The sequence below is a fragment of the Anomaloglossus baeobatrachus genome, unplaced genomic scaffold (genome assembly GCF_048569485.1).
Source record: "Anomaloglossus baeobatrachus isolate aAnoBae1 unplaced genomic scaffold, aAnoBae1.hap1 Scaffold_2842, whole genome shotgun sequence".
In the NCBI taxonomy this organism is placed as follows: Eukaryota; Metazoa; Chordata; class Amphibia; order Anura; family Aromobatidae; genus Anomaloglossus; species Anomaloglossus baeobatrachus.
The window spans coordinates 46,288-73,359 of NW_027442310.1; the positions used below are offsets into that span (position 1 = coordinate 46,288).

The 27,072-nt window shown below is 46.9% G+C and overlaps 20 non-coding genes across 20 annotated transcripts; all 20 read left to right on the forward strand.

Moving 5' to 3' along the window:
• Positions 1-207: 207 nt before the first annotated feature.
• On the forward strand, positions 208-398 carry LOC142266435 (U2 spliceosomal RNA). The gene has a single exon (XR_012732523.1). It is a non-coding gene; the product is annotated as a U2 spliceosomal RNA (small nuclear RNA).
• Positions 399-1,515: 1,117 nt separating this feature from the next.
• On the forward strand, positions 1,516-1,706 carry LOC142266437 (U2 spliceosomal RNA). The gene has a single exon (XR_012732524.1). It is a non-coding gene; the product is annotated as a U2 spliceosomal RNA (small nuclear RNA).
• Positions 1,707-2,823: 1,117 nt separating this feature from the next.
• Positions 2,824-3,014, forward strand: LOC142266438 (U2 spliceosomal RNA). The gene has a single exon (XR_012732525.1). It is a non-coding gene; the product is annotated as a U2 spliceosomal RNA (small nuclear RNA).
• Positions 3,015-4,131: 1,117 nt separating this feature from the next.
• LOC142266439 (U2 spliceosomal RNA) lies at positions 4,132-4,322 on the forward strand. The gene has a single exon (XR_012732526.1). It is a non-coding gene; the product is annotated as a U2 spliceosomal RNA (small nuclear RNA).
• Positions 4,323-5,439: 1,117 nt separating this feature from the next.
• Positions 5,440-5,630, forward strand: LOC142266440 (U2 spliceosomal RNA). Its single transcript, XR_012732527.1, has one exon. It is a non-coding gene; the product is annotated as a U2 spliceosomal RNA (small nuclear RNA).
• Positions 5,631-6,747: 1,117 nt separating this feature from the next.
• On the forward strand, positions 6,748-6,938 carry LOC142266442 (U2 spliceosomal RNA). The gene has a single exon (XR_012732529.1). It is a non-coding gene; the product is annotated as a U2 spliceosomal RNA (small nuclear RNA).
• A 1,919-nt stretch (positions 6,939-8,857) lies between these two features.
• On the forward strand, positions 8,858-9,051 carry LOC142266404 (U2 spliceosomal RNA). The gene has a single exon (XR_012732498.1). It is a non-coding gene; the product is annotated as a U2 spliceosomal RNA (small nuclear RNA).
• Positions 9,052-10,168: 1,117 nt separating this feature from the next.
• LOC142266443 (U2 spliceosomal RNA) lies at positions 10,169-10,359 on the forward strand. Its single transcript, XR_012732530.1, has one exon. It is a non-coding gene; the product is annotated as a U2 spliceosomal RNA (small nuclear RNA).
• Positions 10,360-11,476: 1,117 nt separating this feature from the next.
• Positions 11,477-11,667, forward strand: LOC142266444 (U2 spliceosomal RNA). The gene has a single exon (XR_012732531.1). It is a non-coding gene; the product is annotated as a U2 spliceosomal RNA (small nuclear RNA).
• Positions 11,668-12,784: 1,117 nt separating this feature from the next.
• Positions 12,785-12,975, forward strand: LOC142266445 (U2 spliceosomal RNA). The gene has a single exon (XR_012732532.1). It is a non-coding gene; the product is annotated as a U2 spliceosomal RNA (small nuclear RNA).
• A 1,117-nt stretch (positions 12,976-14,092) lies between these two features.
• Positions 14,093-14,283, forward strand: LOC142266446 (U2 spliceosomal RNA). Its single transcript, XR_012732533.1, has one exon. It is a non-coding gene; the product is annotated as a U2 spliceosomal RNA (small nuclear RNA).
• A 1,117-nt stretch (positions 14,284-15,400) lies between these two features.
• LOC142266448 (U2 spliceosomal RNA) lies at positions 15,401-15,591 on the forward strand. The gene has a single exon (XR_012732534.1). It is a non-coding gene; the product is annotated as a U2 spliceosomal RNA (small nuclear RNA).
• A 1,117-nt stretch (positions 15,592-16,708) lies between these two features.
• LOC142266449 (U2 spliceosomal RNA) lies at positions 16,709-16,899 on the forward strand. Its single transcript, XR_012732535.1, has one exon. It is a non-coding gene; the product is annotated as a U2 spliceosomal RNA (small nuclear RNA).
• Positions 16,900-18,016: 1,117 nt separating this feature from the next.
• Positions 18,017-18,207, forward strand: LOC142266450 (U2 spliceosomal RNA). The gene has a single exon (XR_012732536.1). It is a non-coding gene; the product is annotated as a U2 spliceosomal RNA (small nuclear RNA).
• A 1,117-nt stretch (positions 18,208-19,324) lies between these two features.
• On the forward strand, positions 19,325-19,515 carry LOC142266451 (U2 spliceosomal RNA). The gene has a single exon (XR_012732537.1). It is a non-coding gene; the product is annotated as a U2 spliceosomal RNA (small nuclear RNA).
• Positions 19,516-20,632: 1,117 nt separating this feature from the next.
• Positions 20,633-20,823, forward strand: LOC142266452 (U2 spliceosomal RNA). The gene has a single exon (XR_012732538.1). It is a non-coding gene; the product is annotated as a U2 spliceosomal RNA (small nuclear RNA).
• A 1,117-nt stretch (positions 20,824-21,940) lies between these two features.
• LOC142266454 (U2 spliceosomal RNA) lies at positions 21,941-22,131 on the forward strand. Its single transcript, XR_012732540.1, has one exon. It is a non-coding gene; the product is annotated as a U2 spliceosomal RNA (small nuclear RNA).
• A 1,117-nt stretch (positions 22,132-23,248) lies between these two features.
• On the forward strand, positions 23,249-23,439 carry LOC142266455 (U2 spliceosomal RNA). The gene has a single exon (XR_012732541.1). It is a non-coding gene; the product is annotated as a U2 spliceosomal RNA (small nuclear RNA).
• Positions 23,440-24,556: 1,117 nt separating this feature from the next.
• Positions 24,557-24,747, forward strand: LOC142266456 (U2 spliceosomal RNA). Its single transcript, XR_012732542.1, has one exon. It is a non-coding gene; the product is annotated as a U2 spliceosomal RNA (small nuclear RNA).
• A 1,117-nt stretch (positions 24,748-25,864) lies between these two features.
• LOC142266457 (U2 spliceosomal RNA) lies at positions 25,865-26,055 on the forward strand. The gene has a single exon (XR_012732543.1). It is a non-coding gene; the product is annotated as a U2 spliceosomal RNA (small nuclear RNA).
• The last annotated feature ends 1,017 nt before the right edge of the window (positions 26,056-27,072 follow it).

Here is a 27,072-nt window from a genome sequence, read left to right on the forward strand (position 1 = left end):
GGAGTTATTCAGATTCATTGCAGTGGGCGGCGGCTGCAAAACGCACCATTCTTCTTGTTTTTGCTCTGCAAAGCAGCCTTTTCAAGGGTTGGCTTGGGTGACAAAATGTCTTGTGTAGGCGTGGGTTTGTCTCCCTCTCGCTCTCTCTCCCTAAGATGTGTCCGGCATAGGCCAGGGTGCCACTCGAGGCCCAAACCAATTCTGGTTATCGCTTCTCGGCCTTTTGGCTAAGATCAAGTGTAGTATCTGTTCTTATCAGTTTAATATCTGATACGTCCCCTATCTGGGGACCATATATTAAATGGATTTTTAGAACAGGGAGATGGAAAAAGAGCTTGCTCTGTCCACTCCACGCATTGACCTGGTATTGCAGTACCTCCAGGAACGGTGCACCCCTTCTTAACCCAGTTTCCAAAAGCAGAACTCGATTCACCTGATTCATATTAGCCCGATTAGCGAATTGAAATGAATTTTTATCTAACACACTTTTTACTTGCTTTATTCATCCAAATAGCAAACTCATCACCACTCAACTTCACCAACTCTGCTATGTCCCGTGCAGTATCTTGTTGTCAGTCTAATCTAGATCATGTGTAATTGAATGGAATAGATCCCTTTTGGACAAAGTGGAGTCAGATGCTGCAGTGACCACAGGTGTGAGAGGATCTACAATTGGCATCTGGTGTTATCTCTCTGCTTCCACTCCAAATAAAGTTACCTGTTGTTACCCGAACGTCAAATACTAAGAATGGGCGGCCTATGAAAGAATTAGTACTTTCATTAAGTATACTAAATCGGCTAATTGGGAATAGACAAACTGTAAAAAGCCCTCTGAGAAAGCCCCTCTCTAACCTTTGTTAGTAAGCTTTTCTGTAGCCTGCCTGTTGATGTATTTTCGGTTTGAACAGTGCACAACATGAAGAGACGGAACACTGGCGGCTTGTCACAATGCCCCCCGATGACATCACAATAGCGCTGCTGCCTAGAAAACAAGCTGCGCAGAAGAAGTTGTTCTTTGGGTGGGAGGGTGGGCTAGTGGAAGGAGGGGGCAATCTCTTTTTTTCCCGGGTGGTAGGGGGATGACAGGAGAAGGGAAGCGGGTGGTGAGAAAGGTACAGAGGGCAGGGTTTGGGGGCTGGGAAGGAAAGGGAAAAGATTAGGGTTTGGGGATGATGAAAGGGCTTTCTACGGGTAAGGATGGCAAAGGGTGGCAGTGACGGAAAGTCAGGCAACCTGTCCTGTCCGTCTTTTTGTATCGTGAATTGGAAAGACTGCAAGGGGGAGGGGAGTTGCTTGCGCCCTAAAGGAGGAGTTATTCAGATTCATTGCAGTGGGCGGCGGCTGCAAAACGCACCATTCTTCTTGTTTTTGCTCTGCAAAGCAGCCTTTTCAAGGGTTGGCTTGGGTGACAAAATGTCTTGTGTAGGCGTGGGTTTGTCTCCCTCTCGCTCTCTCTCCCTAAGATGTGTCCGGCATAGGCCAGGGTGCCACTCGAGGCCCAAACCAATTCTGGTTATCGCTTCTCGGCCTTTTGGCTAAGATCAAGTGTAGTATCTGTTCTTATCAGTTTAATATCTGATACGTCCCCTATCTGGGGACCATATATTAAATGGATTTTTAGAACAGGGAGATGGAAAAAGAGCTTGCTCTGTCCACTCCACGCATTGACCTGGTATTGCAGTACCTCCAGGAACGGTGCACCCCTTCTTAACCCAGTTTCCAAAAGCAGAACTCGATTCACCTGATTCATATTAGCCCGATTAGCGAATTGAAATGAATTTTTATCTAACACACTTTTTACTTGCTTTATTCATCCAAATAGCAAACTCATCACCACTCAACTTCACCAACTCTGCTATGTCCCGTGCAGTATCTTGTTGTCAGTCTAATCTAGATCATGTGTAATTGAATGGAATAGATCCCTTTTGGACAAAGTGGAGTCAGATGCTGCAGTGACCACAGGTGTGAGAGGATCTACAATTGGCATCTGGTGTTATCTCTCTGCTTCCACTCCAAATAAAGTTACCTGTTGTTACCTGAACGTCAAATACTAAGAATGGGCGGCCTATGAAAGAATTAGTACTTTCATTAAGTATACTAAACCGGCTAATTGGGAATAGACAAACTGTAAAAAGCCCTCTGAGAAAGCCCCTCTCTAACCTTTGTTAGTAAGCTTTTCTGTAGCCTGCCTGTTGATGTATTTTCGGTTTGAACAGTGCACAACATGAAGAGACGGAACACTGGCGGCTTGTCACAATGCCCCCCGATGACATCACAATAGCGCTGCTGCCTAGAAAACAAGCTGCGCAGAAGAAGTTGTTCTTTGGGTGGGAGGGTGGGCTAGTGGAAGGAGGGGGCAATCTCTTTTTTTCCCGGGTGGTAGGGGGATGACAGGAGAAGGGAAGCGGGTGGTGAGAAAGGTACAGAGGGCAGGGTTTGGGGGCTGGGAAGGAAAGGGAAAAGATTAGGGTTTGGGGATGATGAAAGGGCTTTCTACGGGTAAGGATGGCAAAGGGTGGCAGTGACGGAAAGTCAGGCAACCTGTCCTGTCCGTCTTTTTGTATCGTGAATTGGAAAGACTGCAAGGGGGAGGGGAGTTGCTTGCGCCCTAAAGGAGGAGTTATTCAGATTCATTGCAGTGGGCGGCGGCTGCAAAACGCACCATTCTTCTTGTTTTTGCTCTGCAAAGCAGCCTTTTCAAGGGTTGGCTTGGGTGACAAAATGTCTTGTGTAGGCGTGGGTTTGTCTCCCTCTCGCTCTCTCTCCCTAAGATGTGTCCGGCATAGGCCAGGGTGCCACTCGAGGCCCAAACCAATTCTGGTTATCGCTTCTCGGCCTTTTGGCTAAGATCAAGTGTAGTATCTGTTCTTATCAGTTTAATATCTGATACGTCCCCTATCTGGGGACCATATATTAAATGGATTTTTAGAACAGGGAGATGGAAAAAGAGCTTGCTCTGTCCACTCCACGCATTGACCTGGTATTGCAGTACCTCCAGGAACGGTGCACCCCTTCTTAACCCAGTTTCCAAAAGCAGAACTCGATTCACCTGATTCATATTAGCCCGATTAGCGAATTGAAATGAATTTTTATCTAACACACTTTTTACTTGCTTTATTCATCCAAATAGCAAACTCATCACCACTCAACTTCACCAACTCTGCTATGTCCCGTGCAGTATCTTGTTGTCAGTCTAATCTAGATCATGTGTAATTGAATGGAATAGATCCCTTTTGGACAAAGTGGAGTCAGATGCTGCAGTGACCACAGGTGTGAGAGGATCTACAATTGGCATCTGGTGTTATCTCTCTGCTTCCACTCCAAATAAAGTTACCTGTTGTTACCTGAACGTCAAATACTAAGAATGGGCGGCCTATGAAAGAATTAGTACTTTCATTAAGTATACTAAACCGGCTAATTGGGAATAGACAAACTGTAAAAAGCCCTCTGAGAAAGCCCCTCTCTAACCTTTGTTAGTAAGCTTTTCTGTAGCCTGCCTGTTGATGTATTTTCGGTTTGAACAGTGCACAACATGAAGAGACGGAACACTGGCGGCTTGTCACAATGCCCCCCGATGACATCACAATAGCGCTGCTGCCTAGAAAACAAGCTGCGCAGAAGAAGTTGTTCTTTGGGTGGGAGGGTGGGCTAGTGGAAGGAGGGGGCAATCTCTTTTTTTCCCGGGTGGTAGGGGGATGACAGGAGAAGGGAAGCGGGTGGTGAGAAAGGTACAGAGGGCAGGGTTTGGGGGCTGGGAAGGAAAGGGAAAAGATTAGGGTTTGGGGATGATGAAAGGGCTTTCTACGGGTAAGGATGGCAAAGGGTGGCAGTGACGGAAAGTCAGGCAACCTGTCCTGTCCGTCTTTTTGTATCGTGAATTGGAAAGACTGCAAGGGGGAGGGGAGTTGCTTGCGCCCTAAAGGAGGAGTTATTCAGATTCATTGCAGTGGGCGGCGGCTGCAAAACGCACCATTCTTCTTGTTTTTGCTCTGCAAAGCAGCCTTTTCAAGGGTTGGCTTGGGTGACAAAATGTCTTGTGTAGGCGTGGGTTTGTCTCCCTCTCGCTCTCTCTCCCTAAGATGTGTCCGGCATAGGCCAGGGTGCCACTCGAGGCCCAAACCAATTCTGGTTATCGCTTCTCGGCCTTTTGGCTAAGATCAAGTGTAGTATCTGTTCTTATCAGTTTAATATCTGATACGTCCCCTATCTGGGGACCATATATTAAATGGATTTTTAGAACAGGGAGATGGAAAAAGAGCTTGCTCTGTCCACTCCACGCATTGACCTGGTATTGCAGTACCTCCAGGAACGGTGCACCCCTTCTTAACCCAGTTTCCAAAAGCAGAACTCGATTCACCTGATTCATATTAGCCCGATTAGCGAATTGAAATGAATTTTTATCTAACACACTTTTTACTTGCTTTATTCATCCAAATAGCAAACTCATCACCACTCAACTTCACCAACTCTGCTATGTCCCGTGCAGTATCTTGTTGTCAGTCTAATCTAGATCATGTGTAATTGAATGGAATAGATCCCTTTTGGACAAAGTGGAGTCAGATGCTGCAGTGACCACAGGTGTGAGAGGATCTACAATTGGCATCTGGTGTTATCTCTCTGCTTCCACTCCAAATAAAGTTACCTGTTGTTACCTGAACGTCAAATACTAAGAATGGGCGGCCTATGAAAGAATTAGTACTTTCATTAAGTATACTAAACCGGCTAATTGGGAATAGACAAACTGTAAAAAGCCCTCTGAGAAAGCCCCTCTCTAACCTTTGTTAGTAAGCTTTTCTGTAGCCTGCCTGTTGATGTATTTTCGGTTTGAACAGTGCACAACATGAAGAGACGGAACACTGGCGGCTTGTCACAATGCCCCCCGATGACATCACAATAGCGCTGCTGCCTAGAAAACAAGCTGCGCAGAAGAAGTTGTTCTTTGGGTGGGAGGGTGGGCTAGTGGAAGGAGGGGGCAATCTCTTTTTTTCCCGGGTGGTAGGGGGATGACAGGAGAAGGGAAGCGGGTGGTGAGAAAGGTACAGAGGGCAGGGTTTGGGGGCTGGGAAGGAAAGGGAAAAGATTAGGGTTTGGGGATGATGAAAGGGCTTTCTACGGGTAAGGATGGCAAAGGGTGGCAGTGACGGAAAGTCAGGCAACCTGTCCTGTCCGTCTTTTTGTATCGTGAATTGGAAAGACTGCAAGGGGGAGGGGAGTTGCTTGCGCCCTAAAGGAGGAGTTATTCAGATTCATTGCAGTGGGCGGCGGCTGCAAAACGCACCATTCTTCTTGTTTTTGCTCTGCAAAGCAGCCTTTTCAAGGGTTGGCTTGGGTGACAAAATGTCTTGTGTAGGCGTGGGTTTGTCTCCCTCTCGCTCTCTCTCCCTAAGATGTGTCCGGCATAGGCCAGGGTGCCACTCGAGGCCCAAACCAATTCTGGTTATCGCTTCTCGGCCTTTTGGCTAAGATCAAGTGTAGTATCTGTTCTTATCAGTTTAATATCTGATACGTCCCCTATCTGGGGACCATATATTAAATGGATTTTTAGAACAGGGAGATGGAAAAAGAGCTTGCTCTGTCCACTCCACGCATTGACCTGGTATTGCAGTACCTCCAGGAACGGTGCACCCCTTCTTAACCCAGTTTCCAAAAGCAGAACTCGATTCACCTGATTCATATTAGCCCGATTAGCGAATTGAAATGAATTTTTATCTAACACACTTTTTACTTGCTTTATTCATCCAAATAGCAAACTCATCACCACTCAACTTCACCAACTCTGCTATGTCCCGTGCAGTATCTTGTTGTCAGTCTAATCTAGATCATGTGTAATTGAATGGAATAGATCCCTTTTGGACAAAGTGGAGTCAGATGCTGCAGTGACCACAGGTGTGAGAGGATCTACAATTGGCATCTGGTGTTATCTCTCTGCTTCCACTCCAAATAAAGTTACCTGTTGTTACCTGAACGTCAAATACTAAGAATGGGCGGCCTATGAAAGAATTAGTACTTTCATTAAGTATACTAAACCGGCTAATTGGGAATAGACAAACTGTAAAAAGCCCTCTGAGAAAGCCCCTCTCTAACCTTTGTTAGTAAGCTTTTCTGTAGCCTGCCTGTTGATGTATTTTCGGTTTGAACAGTGCACAACATGAAGAGACGGAACACTGGCGGCTTGTCACAATGCCCCCCGATGACATCACAATAGCGCTGCTGCCTAGAAAACAAGCTGCGCAGAAGAAGTTGTTCTTTGGGTGGGAGGGTGGGCTAGTGGAAGGAGGGGGCAATCTCTTTTTTTCCCGGGTGGTAGGGGGATGACAGGAGAAGGGAAGCGGGTGGTGAGAAAGGTACAGAGGGCAGGGTTTGGGGGCTGGGAAGGAAAGGGAAAAGATTAGGGTTTGGGGATGATGAAAGGGCTTTCTACGGGTAAGGATGGCAAAGGGTGGCAGTGACGGAAAGTCAGGCAACCTGTCCTGTCCGTCTTTTTGTATCGTGAATTGGAAAGACTGCAAGGGGGAGGGGAGTTGCTTGCGCCCTAAAGGAGGAGTTATTCAGATTCATTGCAGTGGGCGGCGGCTGCAAAACGCACCATTCTTCTTGTTTTTGCTCTGCAAAGCAGCCTTTTCAAGGGTTGGCTTGGGTGACAAAATGTCTTGTGTAGGCGTGGGTTTGTCTCCCTCTCGCTCTCTCTCCCTAAGATGTGTCCGGCATAGGCCAGGGTGCCACTCGAGGCCCAAACCAATTCTGGTTATCGCTTCTCGGCCTTTTGGCTAAGATCAAGTGTAGTATCTGTTCTTATCAGTTTAATATCTGATACGTCCCCTATCTGGGGACCATATATTAAATGGATTTTTAGAACAGGGAGATGGAAAAAGAGCTTGCTCTGTCCACTCCACGCATTGACCTGGTATTGCAGTACCTCCAGGAACGGTGCACCCCTTCTTAACCCAGTTTCCAAAAGCAGAACTCGATTCACCTGATTCATATTAGCCCGATTAGCGAATTGAAATGAATTTTTATCTAACACACTTTTTACTTGCTTTATTCATCCAAATAGCAAACTCATCACCACTCAACTTCACCAACTCTGCTATGTCCCGTGCAGTATCTTGTTGTCAGTCTAATCTAGATCATGTGTAATTGAATGGAATAGATCCCTTTTGGACAAAGTGGAGTCAGATGCTGCAGTGACCACAGGTGTGAGAGGATCTACAATTGGCATCTGGTGTTATCTCTCTGCTTCCACTCCAAATAAAGTTACCTGTTGTTACCTGAACGTCAAATACTAAGAATGGGCGGCCTATGAAAGAATTAGTACTTTCATTAAGTATACTAAACCGGCTAATTGGGAATAGACAAACTGTAAAAAGCCCTCTGAGAAAGCCCCTCTCTAACCTTTGTTAGTAAGCTTTTCTGTAGCCTGCCTGTTGATGTATTTTCGGTTTGAACAGTGCACAACATGAAGAGACGGAACACTGGCGGCTTGTCACAATGCCCCCCGATGACATCACAATAGCGCTGCTGCCTAGAAAACAAGCTGCGCAGAAGAAGTTGTTCTTTGGGTGGGAGGGTGGGCTAGTGGAAGGAGGGGGCAATCTCTTTTTTTCCCGGGTGGTAGGGGGATGACAGGAGAAGGGAAGCGGGTGGTGAGAAAGGTACAGAGGGCAGGGTTTGGGGGCTGGGAAGGAAAGGGAAAAGATTAGGGTTTGGGGATGATGAAAGGGCTTTCTACGGGTAAGGATGGCAAAGGGTGGCAGTGACGGAAAGTCAGGCAACCTGTCCTGTCCGTCTTTTTGTATCGTGAATTGGAAAGACTGCAAGGGGGAGGGGAGTTGCTTGCGCCCTAAAGGAGGAGTTATTCAGATTCATTGCAGTGGGCGGCGGCTGCAAAACGCACCATTCTTCTTGTTTTTGCTCTGCAAAGCAGCCTTTTCAAGGGTTGGCTTGGGTGACAAAATGTCTTGTGTAGGCGTGGGTTTGTCTCCCTCTCGCTCTCTCTCCCTAAGATGTGTCCGGCATAGGCCAGGGTGCCACTCGAGGCCCAAACCAATTCTGGTTATCGCTTCTCGGCCTTTTGGCTAAGATCAAGTGTAGTGTTGTTCGAAGAGGTGGTTTAAGCTCCAGGCCACCTTAGTACAATGATACAATGCACACTGGAAGGTTGCGCTTGCTAGTACTCTGGGTGGATAGTATATTCATCTAGTGGAAAACATGGCCCTACCAGGATCGAGGCTATTAGACTGAGTAAGGGTGGGGGGCTATGGTACAACGTGCCCCAGGACTGACGATCCTGGAGTGAGTCTGAGCTTGCTGGCTTGGGACCCCGGCAAGCCTTGGGCTCTGTAGCACACCGTACCTTGCCTTTTCATACTTTTTGAGCATATTACCCTATCCCGGCCTTCTGGCTAGGAAGGGAAATTTTTATAATCCCGGTCGGAGGTCTGGTCAGCTTTGGGCTGAGAAACTAACACTCGGTTGGAGGTCCGGGTCAGCTTCGGCTGAGAAACCAACACCCGGTTGGAGGTCTGGGTCAGCTTCGGCTGAGAAACCAACACCCGGTTGGAGGTCCGGTTAGCCTTGGGCTGAGAAACCAACACCGGTTGACGGTCCGGGCAGTTTCGGCTGCGAAACCAACAACTAGTAGCTCTCTACTCCACTTGGGTAAGATGCCTGGGTGGACGCTGGGAGCAACGACAAGGCTCAACCAGGCTCCGGCTTGGGGGAGCACCGAAGATCCCTGACCCTTGCTGTGGCCTTCTGGCTCGGAGGGACGGGGTTGATTTTTGGGGACCCTCTCCTCATGGTGGGGTCCACACGAATCCTAGCCTTTGCACTGTTTTTGGTGTGACTTCGGTCATGCATTTTTTGTGGTGCTTTGGAAAGCTTCATTAAATCAAAAAATCTGTTCTTATCAGTTTAATATCTGATACGTCCCCTATCTGGGGACCATATATTAAATGGATTTTTAGAACAGGGAGATGGAAAAAGAGCTTGCTCTGTCCACTCCACGCATTGACCTGGTATTGCAGTACCTCCAGGAACGGTGCACCCCTTCTTAACCCAGTTTCCAAAAGCAGAACTCGATTCACCTGATTCATATTAGCCCGATTAGCGAATTGAAATGAATTTTTATCTAACACACTTTTTACTTGCTTTATTCATCCAAATAGCAAACTCATCACCACTCAACTTCACCAACTCTGCTATGTCCCGTGCAGTATCTTGTTGTCAGTCTAATCTAGATCATGTGTAATTGAATGGAATAGATCCCTTTTGGACAAAGTGGAGTCAGATGCTGCAGTGACCACAGGTGTGAGAGGATCTACAATTGGCATCTGGTGTTATCTCTCTGCTTCCACTCCAAATAAAGTTACCTGTTGTTACCTGAACGTCAAATACTAAGAATGGGCGGCCTATGAAAGAATTAGTACTTTCATTAAGTATACTAAACCGGCTAATTGGGAATAGACAAACTGTAAAAAGCCCTCTGAGAAAGCCCCTCTCTAACCTTTGTTAGTAAGCTTTTCTGTAGCCTGCCTGTTGATGTATTTTCGGTTTGAACAGTGCACAACATGAAGAGACGGAACACTGGCGGCTTGTCACAATGCCCCCCGATGACATCACAATAGCGCTGCTGCCTAGAAAACAAGCTGCGCAGAAGAAGTTGTTCTTTGGGTGGGAGGGTGGGCTAGTGGAAGGAGGGGGCAATCTCTTTTTTTCCCGGGTGGTAGGGGGATGACAGGAGAAGGGAAGCGGGTGGTGAGAAAGGTACAGAGGGCAGGGTTTGGGGGCTGGGAAGGAAAGGGAAAAGATTAGGGTTTGGGGATGATGAATGGGCTTTCTACGGGTAAGGATGGCAAAGGGTGGCAGTGACGGAAAGTCAGGCAACCTGTCCTGTCCGTCTTTTTGTATCGTGAATTGGAAAGACTGCAAGGGGGAGGGGAGTTGCTTGCGCCCTAAAGGAGGAGTTATTCAGATTCATTGCAGTGGGCGGCGGCTGCAAAACGCACCATTCTTCTTGTTTTTGCTCTGCAAAGCAGCCTTTTCAAGGGTTGGCTTGGGTGACAAAATGTCTTGTGTAGGCGTGGGTTTGTCTCCCTCTCGCTCTCTCTCCCTAAGATGTGTCCGGCATAGGCCAGGGTGCCACTCGAGGCCCAAACCAATTCTGGTTATCGCTTCTCGGCCTTTTGGCTAAGATCAAGTGTAGTATCTGTTCTTATCAGTTTAATATCTGATACGTCCCCTATCTGGGGACCATATATTAAATGGATTTTTAGAACAGGGAGATGGAAAAAGAGCTTGCTCTGTCCACTCCACGCATTGACCTGGTATTGCAGTACCTCCAGGAACGGTGCACCCCTTCTTAACCCAGTTTCCAAAAGCAGAACTCGATTCACCTGATTCATATTAGCCCGATTAGCGAATTGAAATGAATTTTTATCTAACACACTTTTTACTTGCTTTATTCATCCAAATAGCAAACTCATCACCACTCAACTTCACCAACTCTGCTATGTCCCGTGCAGTATCTTGTTGTCAGTCTAATCTAGATCATGTGTAATTGAATGGAATAGATCCCTTTTGGACAAAGTGGAGTCAGATGCTGCAGTGACCACAGGTGTGAGAGGATCTACAATTGGCATCTGGTGTTATCTCTCTGCTTCCACTCCAAATAAAGTTACCTGTTGTTACCTGAACGTCAAATACTAAGAATGGGCGGCCTATGAAAGAATTAGTACTTTCATTAAGTATACTAAACCGGCTAATTGGGAATAGACAAACTGTAAAAAGCCCTCTGAGAAAGCCCCTCTCTAACCTTTGTTAATAAGCTTTTCTGTAGCCTGCCTGTTGATGTATTTTCGGTTTGAACAGTGCACAACATGAAGAGACGGAACACTGGCGGCTTGTCACAATGCCCCCCGATGACATCACAATAGCGCTGCTGCCTAGAAAACAAGCTGCGCAGAAGAAGTTGTTCTTTGGGTGGGAGGGTGGGCTAGTGGAAGGAGGGGGCAATCTCTTTTTTTCCCGGGTGGTAGGGGGATGACAGGAGAAGGGAAGCGGGTGGTGAGAAAGGTACAGAGGGCAGGGTTTGGGGGCTGGGAAGGAAAGGGAAAAGATTAGGGTTTGGGGATGATGAAAGGGCTTTCTACGGGTAAGGATGGCAAAGGGTGGCAGTGACGGAAAGTCAGGCAACCTGTCCTGTCCGTCTTTTTGTATCGTGAATTGGAAAGACTGCAAGGGGGAGGGGAGTTGCTTGCGCCCTAAAGGAGGAGTTATTCAGATTCATTGCAGTGGGCGGCGGCTGCAAAACGCACCATTCTTCTTGTTTTTGCTCTGCAAAGCAGCCTTTTCAAGGGTTGGCTTGGGTGACAAAATGTCTTGTGTAGGCGTGGGTTTGTCTCCCTCTCGCTCTCTCTCCCTAAGATGTGTCCGGCATAGGCCAGGGTGCCACTCGAGGCCCAAACCAATTCTGGTTATCGCTTCTCGGCCTTTTGGCTAAGATCAAGTGTAGTATCTGTTCTTATCAGTTTAATATCTGATACGTCCCCTATCTGGGGACCATATATTAAATGGATTTTTAGAACAGGGAGATGGAAAAAGAGCTTGCTCTGTCCACTCCACGCATTGACCTGGTATTGCAGTACCTCCAGGAACGGTGCACCCCTTCTTAACCCAGTTTCCAAAAGCAGAACTCGATTCACCTGATTCATATTAGCCCGATTAGCGAATTGAAATGAATTTTTATCTAACACACTTTTTACTTGCTTTATTCATCCAAATAGCAAACTCATCACCACTCAACTTCACCAACTCTGCTATGTCCCGTGCAGTATCTTGTTGTCAGTCTAATCTAGATCATGTGTAATTGAATGGAATAGATCCCTTTTGGACAAAGTGGAGTCAGATGCTGCAGTGACCACAGGTGTGAGAGGATCTACAATTGGCATCTGGTGTTATCTCTCTGCTTCCACTCCAAATAAAGTTACCTGTTGTTACCTGAACGTCAAATACTAAGAATGGGCGGCCTATGAAAGAATTAGTACTTTCATTAAGTATACTAAACCGGCTAATTGGGAATAGACAAACTGTAAAAAGCCCTCTGAGAAAGCCCCTCTCTAACCTTTGTTAGTAAGCTTTTCTGTAGCCTGCCTGTTGATGTATTTTCGGTTTGAACAGTGCACAACATGAAGAGACGGAACACTGGCGGCTTGTCACAATGCCCCCCGATGACATCACAATAGCGCTGCTGCCTAGAAAACAAGCTGCGCAGAAGAAGTTGTTCTTTGGGTGGGAGGGTGGGCTAGTGGAAGGAGGGGGCAATCTCTTTTTTTCCCGGGTGGTAGGGGGATGACAGGAGAAGGGAAGCGGGTGGTGAGAAAGGTACAGAGGGCAGGGTTTGGGGGCTGGGAAGGAAAGGGAAAAGATTAGGGTTTGGGGATGATGAAAGGGCTTTCTACGGGTAAGGATGGCAAAGGGTGGCAGTGACGGAAAGTCAGGCAACCTGTCCTGTCCGTCTTTTTGTATCGTGAATTGGAAAGACTGCAAGGGGGAGGGGAGTTGCTTGCGCCCTAAAGGAGGAGTTATTCAGATTCATTGCAGTGGGCGGCGGCTGCAAAACGCACCATTCTTCTTGTTTTTGCTCTGCAAAGCAGCCTTTTCAAGGGTTGGCTTGGGTGACAAAATGTCTTGTGTAGGCGTGGGTTTGTCTCCCTCTCGCTCTCTCTCCCTAAGATGTGTCCGGCATAGGCCAGGGTGCCACTCGAGGCCCAAACCAATTCTGGTTATCGCTTCTCGGCCTTTTGGCTAAGATCAAGTGTAGTATCTGTTCTTATCAGTTTAATATCTGATACGTCCCCTATCTGGGGACCATATATTAAATGGATTTTTAGAACAGGGAGATGGAAAAAGAGCTTGCTCTGTCCACTCCACGCATTGACCTGGTATTGCAGTACCTCCAGGAACGGTGCACCCCTTCTTAACCCAGTTTCCAAAAGCAGAACTCGATTCACCTGATTCATATTAGCCCGATTAGCGAATTGAAATGAATTTTTATCTAACACACTTTTTACTTGCTTTATTCATCCAAATAGCAAACTCATCACCACTCAACTTCACCAACTCTGCTATGTCCCGTGCAGTATCTTGTTGTCAGTCTAATCTAGATCATGTGTAATTGAATGGAATAGATCCCTTTTGGACAAAGTGGAGTCAGATGCTGCAGTGACCACAGGTGTGAGAGGATCTACAATTGGCATCTGGTGTTATCTCTCCGCTTCCACTCCAAATAAAGTTACCTGTTGTTACCTGAACGTCAAATACTAAGAATGGGCGGCCTATGAAAGAATTAGTACTTTCATTAAGTATACTAAACCGGCTAATTGGGAATAGACAAACTGTAAAAAGCCCTCTGAGAAAGCCCCTCTCTAACCTTTGTTAGTAAGCTTTTCTGTAGCCTGCCTGTTGATGTATTTTCGGTTTGAACAGTGCACAACATGAAGAGACGGAACACTGGCGGCTTGTCACAATGCCCCCCGATGACATCACAATAGCGCTGCTGCCTAGAAAACAAGCTGCGCAGAAGAAGTTGTTCTTTGGGTGGGAGGGTGGGCTAGTGGAAGGAGGGGGCAATCTCTTTTTTTCCCGGGTGGTAGGGGGATGACAGGAGAAGGGAAGCGGGTGGTGAGAAAGGTACAGAGGGCAGGGTTTGGGGGCTGGGAAGGAAAGGGAAAAGATTAGGGTTTGGGGATGATGAAAGGGCTTTCTACGGGTAAGGATGGCAAAGGGTGGCAGTGACGGAAAGTCAGGCAACCTGTCCTGTCCGTCTTTTTGTATCGTGAATTGGAAAGACTGCAAGGGGGAGGGGAGTTGCTTGCGCCCTAAAGGAGGAGTTATTCAGATTCATTGCAGTGGGCGGCGGCTGCAAAACGCACCATTCTTCTTGTTTTTGCTCTGCAAAGCAGCCTTTTCAAGGGTTGGCTTGGGTGACAAAATGTCTTGTGTAGGCGTGGGTTTGTCTCCCTCTCGCTCTCTCTCCCTAAGATGTGTCCGGCATAGGCCAGGGTGCCACTCGAGGCCCAAACCAATTCTGGTTATCGCTTCTCGGCCTTTTGGCTAAGATCAAGTGTAGTATCTGTTCTTATCAGTTTAATATCTGATACGTCCCCTATCTGGGGACCATATATTAAATGGATTTTTAGAACAGGGAGATGGAAAAAGAGCTTGCTCTGTCCACTCCACGCATTGACCTGGTATTGCAGTACCTCCAGGAACGGTGCACCCCTTCTTAACCCAGTTTCCAAAAGCAGAACTCGATTCACCTGATTCATATTAGCCCGATTAGCGAATTGAAATGAATTTTTATCTAACACACTTTTTACTTGCTTTATTCATCCAAATAGCAAACTCATCACCACTCAACTTCACCAACTCTGCTATGTCCCGTGCAGTATCTTGTTGTCAGTCTAATCTAGATCATGTGTAATTGAATGGAATAGATCCCTTTTGGACAAAGTGGAGTCAGATGCTGCAGTGACCACAGGTGTGAGAGGATCTACAATTGGCATCTGGTGTTATCTCTCTGCTTCCACTCCAAATAAAGTTACCTGTTGTTACCTGAACGTCAAATACTAAGAATGGGCGGCCTATGAAAGAATTAGTACTTTCATTAAGTATACTAAACCGGCTAATTGGGAATAGACAAACTGTAAAAAGCCCTCTGAGAAAGCCCCTCTCTAACCTTTGTTAGTAAGCTTTTCTGTAGCCTGCCTGTTGATGTATTTTCGGTTTGAACAGTGCACAACATGAAGAGACGGAACACTGGCGGCTTGTCACAATGCCCCCCGATGACATCACAATAGCGCTGCTGCCTAGAAAACAAGCTGCGCAGAAGAAGTTGTTCTTTGGGTGGGAGGGTGGGCTAGTGGAAGGAGGGGGCAATCTCTTTTTTTCCCGGGTGGTAGGGGGATGACAGGAGAAGGGAAGCGGGTGGTGAGAAAGGTACAGAGGGCAGGGTTTGGGGGCTGGGAAGGAAAGGGAAAAGATTAGGGTTTGGGGATGATGAAAGGGCTTTCTACGGGTAAGGATGGCAAAGGGTGGCAGTGACGGAAAGTCAGGCAACCTGTCCTGTCAATCTTTTTGTATCGTGAATTGGAAAGACTGCAAGGGGGAGGGGAGTTGCTTGCGCCCTAAAGGAGGAGTTATTCAGATTCATTGCAGTGGGCGGCGGCTGCAAAACGCACCATTCTTCTTGTTTTTGCTCTGCAAAGCAGCCTTTTCAAGGGTTGGCTTGGGTGACAAAATGTCTTGTGTAGGCGTGGGTTTGTCTCCCTCTCGCTCTCTCTCCCTAAGATGTGTCCGGCATAGGCCAGGGTGCCACTCGAGGCCCAAACCAATTCTGGTTATCGCTTCTCGGCCTTTTGGCTAAGATCAAGTGTAGTATCTGTTCTTATCAGTTTAATATCTGATACGTCCCCTATCTGGGGACCATATATTAAATGGATTTTTAGAACAGGGAGATGGAAAAAGAGCTTGCTCTGTCCACTCCACGCATTGACCTGGTATTGCAGTACCTCCAGGAACGGTGCACCCCTTCTTAACCCAGTTTCCAAAAGCAGAACTCGATTCACCTGATTCATATTAGCCCGATTAGCGAATTGAAATGAATTTTTATCTAACACACTTTTTACTTGCTTTATTCATCCAAATAGCAAACTCATCACCACTCAACTTCACCAACTCTGCTATGTCCCGTGCAGTATCTTGTTGTCAGTCTAATCTAGATCATGTGTAATTGAATGGAATAGATCCCTTTTGGACAAAGTGGAGTCAGATGCTGCAGTGACCACAGGTGTGAGAGGATCTACAATTGGCATCTGGTGTTATCTCTCTGCTTCCACTCCAAATAAAGTTACCTGTTGTTACCTGAACGTCAAATACTAAGAATGGGCGGCCTATGAAAGAATTAGTACTTTCATTAAGTATACTAAACCGGCTAATTGGGAATAGACAAACTGTAAAAAGCCCTCTGAGAAAGCCCCTCTCTAACCTTTGTTAGTAAGCTTTTCTGTAGCCTGCCTGTTGATGTATTTTCGGTTTGAACAGTGCACAACATGAAGAGACGGAACACTGGCGGCTTGTCACAATGCCCCCCGATGACATCACAATAGCGCTGCTGCCTAGAAAACAAGCTGCGCAGAAGAAGTTGTTCTTTGGGTGGGAGGGTGGGCTAGTGGAAGGAGGGGGCAATCTCTTTTTTTCCCGGGTGGTAGGGGGATGACAGGAGAAGGGAAGCGGGTGGTGAGAAAGGTACAGAGGGCAGGGTTTGGGGGCTGGGAAGGAAAGGGAAAAGATTAGGGTTTGGGGATGATGAAAGGGCTTTCTACGGGTAAGGATGGCAAAGGGTGGCAGTGACGGAAAGTCAGGCAACCTGTCCTGTCCGTCTTTTTGTATCGTGAATTGGAAAGACTGCAAGGGGGAGGGGAGTTGCTTGCGCCCTAAAGGAGGAGTTATTCAGATTCATTGCAGTGGGCGGCGGCTGCAAAACGCACCATTCTTCTTGTTTTTGCTCTGCAAAGCAGCCTTTTCAAGGGTTGGCTTGGGTGACAAAATGTCTTGTGTAGGCGTGGGTTTGTCTCCCTCTCGCTCTCTCTCCCTAAGATGTGTCCGGCATAGGCCAGGGTGCCACTCGAGGCCCAAACCAATTCTGGTTATCGCTTCTCGGCCTTTTGGCTAAGATCAAGTGTAGTATCTGTTCTTATCAGTTTAATATCTGATACGTCCCCTATCTGGGGACCATATATTAAATGGATTTTTAGAACAGGGAGATGGAAAAAGAGCTTGCTCTGTCCACTCCACGCATTGACCTGGTATTGCAGTACCTCCAGGAACGGTGCACCCCTTCTTAACCCAGTTTCCAAAAGCAGAACTCGATTCACCTGATTCATATTAGCCCGATTAGCGAATTGAAATGAATTTTTATCTAACACACTTTTTACTTGCTTTATTCATCCAAATAGCAAACTCATCACCACTCAACTTCACCAACTCTGCTATGTCCCGTGCAGTATCTTGTTGTCAGTCTAATCTAGATCATGTGTAATTGAATGGAATAGATCCCTTTTGGACAAAGTGGAGTCAGATGCTGCAGTGACCACAGGTGTGAGAGGATCTACAATTGGCATCTGGTGTTATCTCTCTGCTTCCACTCCAAATAAAGTTACCTGTTGTTACCTGAACGTCAAATACTAAGAATGGGCGGCCTATGAAAGAATTAGTACTTTCATTAAGTATACTAAACCGGCTAATTGGGAATAGACAAACTGTAAAAAGCCCTCTGAGAAAGCCCCTCTCTAACCTTTGTTAGTAAGCTTTTCTGTAGCCTGCCTGTTGATGTATTTTCGGTTTGAACAGTGCACAACATGAAGAGACGGAACACTGGCGGCTTGTCACAATGCCCCCCGATGACATCACAATAGCGCTGCTGCCTAGAAAACAAGCTGCGCAGAAGAAGTTGTTCTTTGGGTGGGAGGGTGGGCTAGTGGAAGGAGGGGGCAATCTCTTTTTTTCCCGGGTGGTAGGGGGATGACAGGAGAAGGGAAGCGGGTGGTGAGAAAGGTACAGAGGGCAGGGTTTGGGGGCTGGGAAGGAAAGGGAAAAGATTAGAGTTTGGGGATGATGAAAGGGCTTTCTACGGGTAAGGATGGCAAAGGGTGGCAGTGACGGAAAGTCAGGCAACCTGTCCTGTCCGTCTTTTTGTATCGTGAATTGGAAAGACTGCAAGGGGGAGGGGAGTTGCTTGCGCCCTAAAGGAGGAGTTATTCAGATTCATTGCAGTGGGCGGCGGCTGCAAAACGCACCATTCTTCTTGTTTTTGCTCTGCAAAGCAGCCTTTTCAAGGGTTGGCTTGGGTGACAAAATGTCTTGTGTAGGCGTGGGTTTGTCTCCCTCTCGCTCTCTCTCCCTAAGATGTGTCCGGCATAGGCCAGGGTGCCACTCGAGGCCCAAACCAATTCTGGTTATCGCTTCTCGGCCTTTTGGCTAAGATCAAGTGTAGTATCTGTTCTTATCAGTTTAATATCTGATACGTCCCCTATCTGGGGACCATATATTAAATGGATTTTTAGAACAGGGAGATGGAAAAAGAGCTTGCTCTGTCCACTCCACGCATTGACCTGGTATTGCAGTACCTCCAGGAACGGTGCACCCCTTCTTAACCCAGTTTCCAAAAGCAGAACTCGATTCACCTGATTCATATTAGCCCGATTAGCGAATTGAAATGAATTTTTATCTAACACACTTTTTACTTGCTTTATTCATCCAAATAGCAAACTCATCACCACTCAACTTCACCAACTCTGCTATGTCCCGTGCAGTATCTTGTTGTCAGTCTAATCTAGATCATGTGTAATTGAATGGAATAGATCCCTTTTGGACAAAGTGGAGTCAGATGCTGCAGTGACCACAGGTGTGAGAGGATCTACAATTGGCATCTGGTGTTATCTCTCTGCTTCCACTCCAAATAAAGTTACCTGTTGTTACCTGAACGTCAAATACTAAGAATGGGCGGCCTATGAAAGAATTAGTACTTTCATTAAGTATACTAAACCGGCTAATTGGGAATAGACAAACTGTAAAAAGCCCTCTGAGAAAGCCCCTCTCTAACCTTTGTTAGTAAGCTTTTCTGTAGCCTGCCTGTTGATGTATTTTCGGTTTGAACAGTGCACAACATGAAGAGACGGAACACTGGCGGCTTGTCACAATGCCCCCCGATGACATCACAATAGCGCTGCTGCCTAGAAAACAAGCTGCGCAGAAGAAGTTGTTCTTTGGGTGGGAGGGTGGGCTAGTGGAAGGAGGGGGCAATCTCTTTTTTTCCCGGGTGGTAGGGGGATGACAGGAGAAGGGAAGCGGGTGGTGAGAAAGGTACAGAGGGCAGGGTTTGGGGGCTGGGAAGGAAAGGGAAAAGATTAGGGTTTGGGGATGATGAAAGGGCTTTCTACGGGTAAGGATGGCAAAGGGTGGCAGTGACGGAAAGTCAGGCAACCTGTCCTGTCCGTCTTTTTGTATCGTGAATTGGAAAGACTGCAAGGGGGAGGGGAGTTGCTTGCGCCCTAAAGGAGGAGTTATTCAGATTCATTGCAGTGGGCGGCGGCTGCAAAACGCACCATTCTTCTTGTTTTTGCTCTGCAAAGCAGCCTTTTCAAGGGTTGGCTTGGGTGACAAAATGTCTTGTGTAGGCGTGGGTTTGTCTCCCTCTCGCTCTCTCTCCCTAAGATGTGTCCGGCATAGGCCAGGGTGCCACTCGAGGCCCAAACCAATTCTGGTTATCGCTTCTCGGCCTTTTGGCTAAGATCAAGTGTAGTATCTGTTCTTATCAGTTTAATATCTGATACGTCCCCTATCTGGGGACCATATATTAAATGGATTTTTAGAACAGGGAGATGGAAAAAGAGCTTGCTCTGTCCACTCCACGCATTGACCTGGTATTGCAGTACCTCCAGGAACGGTGCACCCCTTCTTAACCCAGTTTCCAAAAGCAGAACTCGATTCACCTGATTCATATTAGCCCGATTAGCGAATTGAAATGAATTTTTATCTAACACACTTTTTACTTGCTTTATTCATCCAAATAGCAAACTCATCACCACTCAACTTCACCAACTCTGCTATGTCCCGTGCAGTATCTTGTTGTCAGTCTAATCTAGATCATGTGTAATTGAATGGAATAGATCCCTTTTGGACAAAGTGGAGTCAGATGCTGCAGTGACCACAGGTGTGAGAGGATCTACAATTGGCATCTGGTGTTATCTCTCTGCTTCCACTCCAAATAAAGTTACCTGTTGTTACCTGAACGTCAAATACTAAGAATGGGCGGCCTATGAAAGAATTAGTACTTTCATTAAGTATACTAAACCGGCTAATTGGGAATAGACAAACTGTAAAAAGCCCTCTGAGAAAGCCCCTCTCTAACCTTTGTTAGTAAGCTTTTCTGTAGCCTGCCTGTTGATGTATTTTCGGTTTGAACAGTGCACAACATGAAGAGACGGAACACTGGCGGCTTGTCACAATGCCCCCCGATGACATCACAATAGCGCTGCTGCCTAGAAAACAAGCTGCGCAGAAGAAGTTGTTCTTTGGGTGGGAGGGTGGGCTAGTGGAAGGAGGGGGCAATCTCTTTTTTTCCCGGGTGGTAGGGGGATGACAGGAGAAGGGAAGCGGGTGGTGAGAAAGGTACAGAGGGCAGGGTTTGGGGGCTGGGAAGGAAAGGGAAAAGATTAGGGTTTGGGGATGATGAAAGGGCTTTCTACGGGTAAGGATGGCAAAGGGTGGCAGTGACGGAAAGTCAGGCAACCTGTCCTGTCCGTCTTTTTGTATCGTGAATTGGAAAGACTGCAAGGGGGAGGGGAGTTGCTTGCGCCCTAAAGGAGGAGTTATTCAGATTCATTGCAGTGGGCGGCGGCTGCAAAACGCACCATTCTTCTTGTTTTTGCTCTGCAAAGCAGCCTTTTCAAGGGTTGGCTTGGGTGACAAAATGTCTTGTGTAGGCGTGGGTTTGTCTCCCTCTCGCTCTCTCTCCCTAAGATGTGTCCGGCATAGGCCAGGGTGCCACTCGAGGCCCAAACCAATTCTGGTTATCGCTTCTCGGCCTTTTGGCTAAGATCAAGTGTAGTATCTGTTCTTATCAGTTTAATATCTGATACGTCCCCTATCTGGGGACCATATATTAAATGGATTTTTAGAACAGGGAGATGGAAAAAGAGCTTGCTCTGTCCACTCCACGCATTGACCTGGTATTGCAGTACCTCCAGGAACGGTGCACCCCTTCTTAACCCAGTTTCCAAAAGCAGAACTCGATTCACCTGATTCATATTAGCCCGATTAGCGAATTGAAATGAATTTTTATCTAACACACTTTTTACTTGCTTTATTCATCCAAATAGCAAACTCATCACCACTCAACTTCACCAACTCTGCTATGTCCCGTGCAGTATCTTGTTGTCAGTCTAATCTAGATCATGTGTAATTGAATGGAATAGATCCCTTTTGGACAAAGTGGAGTCAGATGCTGCAGTGACCACAGGTGTGAGAGGATCTACAATTGGCATCTGGTGTTATCTCTCTGCTTCCACTCCAAATAAAGTTACCTGTTGTTACCTGAACGTCAAATACTAAGAATGGGCGGCCTATGAAAGAATTAGTACTTTCATTAAGTATACTAAACCGGCTAATTGGGAATAGACAAACTGTAAAAAGCCCTCTGAGAAAGCCCCTCTCTAACCTTTGTTAGTAAGCTTTTCTGTAGCCTGCCTGTTGATGTATTTTCGGTTTGAACAGTGCACAACATGAAGAGACGGAACACTGGCGGCTTGTCACAATGCCCCCCGATGACATCACAATAGCGCTGCTGCCTAGAAAACAAGCTGCGCAGAAGAAGTTGTTCTTTGGGTGGGAGGGTGGGCTAGTGGAAGGAGGGGGCAATCTCTTTTTTTCCCGGGTGGTAGGGGGATGACAGGAGAAGGGAAGCGGGTGGTGAGAAAGGTACAGAGGGCAGGGTTTGGGGGCTGGGAAGGAAAGGGAAAAGATTAGGGTTTGGGGATGATGAAAGGGCTTTCTACGGGTAAGGATGGCAAAGGGTGGCAGTGACGGAAAGTCAGGCAACCTGTCCTGTCCGTCTTTTTGTATCGTGAATTGGAAAGACTGCAAGGGGGAGGGGAGTTGCTTGCGCCCTAAAGGAGGAGTTATTCAGATTCATTGCAGTGGGCGGCGGCTGCAAAACGCACCATTCTTCTTGTTTTTGCTCTGCAAAGCAGCCTTTTCAAGGGTTGGCTTGGGTGACAAAATGTCTTGTGTAGGCGTGGGTTTGTCTCCCTCTCGCTCTCTCTCCCTAAGATGTGTCCGGCATAGGCCAGGGTGCCACTCGAGGCCCAAACCAATTCTGGTTATCGCTTCTCGGCCTTTTGGCTAAGATCAAGTGTAGTATCTGTTCTTATCAGTTTAATATCTGATACGTCCCCTATCTGGGGACCATATATTAAATGGATTTTTAGAACAGGGAGATGGAAAAAGAGCTTGCTCTGTCCACTCCACGCATTGACCTGGTATTGCAGTACCTCCAGGAACGGTGCACCCCTTCTTAACCCAGTTTCCAAAAGCAGAACTCGATTCACCTGATTCATATTAGCCCGATTAGCGAATTGAAATGAATTTTTATCTAACACACTTTTTACTTGCTTTATTCATCCAAATAGCAAACTCATCACCACTCAACTTCACCAACTCTGCTATGTCCCGTGCAGTATCTTGTTGTCAGTCTAATCTAGATCATGTGTAATTGAATGGAATAGATCCCTTTTGGACAAAGTGGAGTCAGATGCTGCAGTGACCACAGGTGTGAGAGGATCTACAATTGGCATCTGGTGTTATCTCTCTGCTTCCACTCCAAATAAAGTTACCTGTTGTTACCTGAACGTCAAATACTAAGAATGGGCGGCCTATGAAAGAATTAGTACTTTCATTAAGTATACTAAACCGGCTAATTGGGAATAGACAAACTGTAAAAAGCCCTCTGAGAAAGCCCCTCTCTAACCTTTGTTAGTAAGCTTTTCTGTAGCCTGCCTGTTGATGTATTTTCGGTTTGAACAGTGCACAACATGAAGAGACGGAACACTGGCGGCTTGTCACAATGCCCCCCGATGACATCACAATAGCGCTGCTGCCTAGAAAACAAGCTGCGCAGAAGAAGTTGTTCTTTGGGTGGGAGGGTGGGCTAGTGGAAGGAGGGGGCAATCTCTTTTTTTCCCGGGTGGTAGGGGGATGACAGGAGAAGGGAAGCGGGTGGTGAGAAAGGTACAGAGGGCAGGGTTTGGGGGCTGGGAAGGAAAGGGAAAAGATTAGGGTTTGGGGATGATGAAAGGGCTTTCTACGGGTAAGGATGGCAAAGGGTGGCAGTGACGGAAAGTCAGGCAACCTGTCCTGTCCGTCTTTTTGTATCGTGAATTGGAAAGACTGCAAGGGGGAGGGGAGTTGCTTGCGCCCTAAAGGAGGAGTTATTCAGATTCATTGCAGTGGGCGGCGGCTGCAAAACGCACCATTCTTCTTGTTTTTGCTCTGCAAAGCAGCCTTTTCAAGGGTTGGCTTGGGTGACAAAATGTCTTGTGTAGGCGTGGGTTTGTCTCCCTCTCGCTCTCTCTCCCTAAGATGTGTCCGGCATAGGCCAGGGTGCCACTCGAGGCCCAAACCAATTCTGGTTATCGCTTCTCGGCCTTTTGGCTAAGATCAAGTGTAGTATCTGTTCTTATCAGTTTAATATCTGATACGTCCCCTATCTGGGGACCATATATTAAATGGATTTTTAGAACAGGGAGATGGAAAAAGAGCTTGCTCTGTCCACTCCACGCATTGACCTGGTATTGCAGTACCTCCAGGAACGGTGCACCCCTTCTTAACCCAGTTTCCAAAAGCAGAACTCGATTCACCTGATTCATATTAGCCCGATTAGCGAATTGAAATGAATTTTTATCTAACACACTTTTTACTTGCTTTATTCATCCAAATAGCAAACTCATCACCACTCAACTTCACCAACTCTGCTATGTCCCGTGCAGTATCTTGTTGTCAGTCTAATCTAGATCATGTGTAATTGAATGGAATAGATCCCTTTTGGACAAAGTGGAGTCAGATGCTGCAGTGACCACAGGTGTGAGAGGATCTACAATTGGCATCTGGTGTTATCTCTCTGCTTCCACTCCAAATAAAGTTACCTGTTGTTACCTGAACGTCAAATACTAAGAATGGGCGGCCTATGAAAGAATTAGTACTTTCATTAAGTATACTAAACCGGCTAATTGGGAATAGACAAACTGTAAAAAGCCCTCTGAGAAAGCCCCTCTCTAACCTTTGTTAGTAAGCTTTTCTGTAGCCTGCCTGTTGATGTATTTTCGGTTTGAACAGTGCACAACATGAAGAGACGGAACACTGGCGGCTTGTCACAATGCCCCCCGATGACATCACAATAGCGCTGCTGCCTAGAAAACAAGCTGCGCAGAAGAAGTTGTTCTTTGGGTGGGAGGGTGGGCTAGTGGAAGGAGGGGGCAATCTCTTTTTTTCCCGGGTGGTAGGGGGATGACAGGAGAAGGGAAGCGGGTGGTGAGAAAGGTACAGAGGGCAGGGTTTGGGGGCTGGGAAGGAAAGGGAAAAGATTAGGGTTTGGGGATGATGAAAGGGCTTTCTACGGGTAAGGATGGCAAAGGGTGGCAGTGACGGAAAGTCAGGCAACCTGTCCTGTCCGTCTTTTTGTATCGTGAATTGGAAAGACTGCAAGGGGGAGGGGAGTTGCTTGCGCCCTAAAGGAGGAGTTATTCAGATTCATTGCAGTGGGCGGCGGCTGCAAAACGCACCATTCTTCTTGTTTTTGCTCTGCAAAGCAGCCTTTTCAAGGGTTGGCTTGGGTGACAAAATGTCTTGTGTAGGCGTGGGTTTGTCTCCCTCTCGCTCTCTCTCCCTAAGATGTGTCCGGCATAGGCCAGGGTGCCACTCGAGGCCCAAACCAATTCTGGTTATCGCTTCTCGGCCTTTTGGCTAAGATCAAGTGTAGTATCTGTTCTTATCAGTTTAATATCTGATACGTCCCCTATCTGGGGACCATATATTAAATGGATTTTTAGAACAGGGAGATGGAAAAAGAGCTTGCTCTGTCCACTCCACGCATTGACCTGGTATTGCAGTACCTCCAGGAACGGTGCACCCCTTCTTAACCCAGTTTCCAAAAGCAGAACTCGATTCACCTGATTCATATTAGCCCGATTAGCGAATTGAAATGAATTTTTATCTAACACACTTTTTACTTGCTTTATTCATCCAAATAGCAAACTCATCACCACTCAACTTCACCAACTCTGCTATGTCCCGTGCAGTATCTTGTTGTCAGTCTAATCTAGATCATGTGTAATTGAATGGAATAGATCCCTTTTGGACAAAGTGGAGTCAGATGCTGCAGTGACCACAGGTGTGAGAGGATCTACAATTGGCATCTGGTGTTATCTCTCTGCTTCCACTCCAAATAAAGTTACCTGTTGTTACCTGAACGTCAAATACTAAGAATGGGCGGCCTATGAAAGAATTAGTACTTTCATTAAGTATACTAAACCGGCTAATTGGGAATAGACAAACTGTAAAAAGCCCTCTGAGAAAGCCCCTCTCTAACCTTTGTTAGTAAGCTTTTCTGTAGCCTGCCTGTTGATGTATTTTCGGTTTGAACAGTGCACAACATGAAGAGACGGAACACTGGCGGCTTGTCACAATGCCCCCCGATGACATCACAATAGCGCTGCTGCCTAGAAAACAAGCTGCGCAGAAGAAGTTGTTCTTTGGGTGGGAGGGTGGGCTAGTGGAAGGAGGGGGCAATCTCTTTTTTTCCCGGGTGGTAGGGGGATGACAGGAGAAGGGAAGCGGGTGGTGAGAAAGGTACAGAGGGCAGGGTTTGGGGGCTGGGAAGGAAAGGGAAAAGATTAGGGTTTGGGGATGATGAAAGGGCTTTCTACGGGTAAGGATGGCAAAGGGTGGCAGTGACGGAAAGTCAGGCAACCTGTCCTGTCCGTCTTTTTGTATCGTGAATTGGAAAGACTGCAAGGGGGAGGGGAGTTGCTTGCGCCCTAAAGGAGGAGTTATTCAGATTCATTGCAGTGGGCGGCGGCTGCAAAACGCACCATTCTTCTTGTTTTTGCTCTGCAAAGCAGCCTTTTCAAGGGTTGGCTTGGGTGACAAAATGTCTTGTGTAGGCGTGGGTTTGTCTCCCTCTCGCTCTCTCTCCCTAAGATGTGTCCGGCATAGGCCAGGGTGCCACTCGAGGCCCAAACCAATTCTGGTTATCGCTTCTCGGCCTTTTGGCTAAGATCAAGTGTAGTATCTGTTCTTATCAGTTTAATATCTGATACGTCCCCTATCTGGGGACCATATATTAAATGGATTTTTAGAACAGGGAGATGGAAAAAGAGCTTGCTCTGTCCACTCCACGCATTGACCTGGTATTGCAGTACCTCCAGGAACGGTGCACCCCTTCTTAACCCAGTTTCCAAAAGCAGAACTCGATTCACCTGATTCATATTAGCCCGATTAGCGAATTGAAATGAATTTTTATCTAACACACTTTTTACTTGCTTTATTCATCCAAATAGCAAACTCATCACCACTCAACTTCACCAACTCTGCTATGTCCCGTGCAGTATCTTGTTGTCAGTCTAATCTAGATCATGTGTAATTGAATGGAATAGATCCCTTTTGGACAAAGTGGAGTCAGATGCTGCAGTGACCACAGGTGTGAGAGGATCTACAATTGGCATCTGGTGTTATCTCTCTGCTTCCACTCCAAATAAAGTTACCTGTTGTTACCTGAACGTCAAATACTAAGAATGGGCGGCCTATGAAAGAATTAGTACTTTCATTAAGTATACTAAACCGGCTAATTGGGAATAGACAAACTGTAAAAAGCCCTCTGAGAAAGCCCCTCTCTAACCTTTGTTAGTAAGCTTTTCTGTAGCCTGCCTGTTGATGTATTTTCGGTTTGAACAGTGCACAACATGAAGAGACGGAACACTGGCGGCTTGTCACAATGCCCCCCGATGACATCACAATAGCGCTGCTGCCTAGAAAACAAGCTGCGCAGAAGAAGTTGTTCTTTGGGTGGGAGGGTGGGCTAGTGGAAGGAGGGGGCAATCTCTTTTTTTCCCGGGTGGTAGGGGGATGACAGGAGAAGGGAAGCGGGTGGTGAGAAAGGTACAGAGGGCAGGGTTTGGGGGCTGGGAAGGAAAGGGAAAAGATTAGGGTTTGGGGATGATGAAAGGGCTTTCTACGGGTAAGGATGGCAAAGGGTGGCAGTGACGGAAAGTCAGGCAACCTGTCCTGTCCGTCTTTTTGTATCGTGAATTGGAAAGACTGCAAGGGGGAGGGGAGTTGCTTGCGCCCTAAAGGAGGAGTTATTCAGATTCATTGCAGTGGGCGGCGGCTGCAAAACGCACCATTCTTCTTGTTTTTGCTCTGCAAAGCAGCCTTTTCAAGGGTTGGCTTGGGTGACAAAAT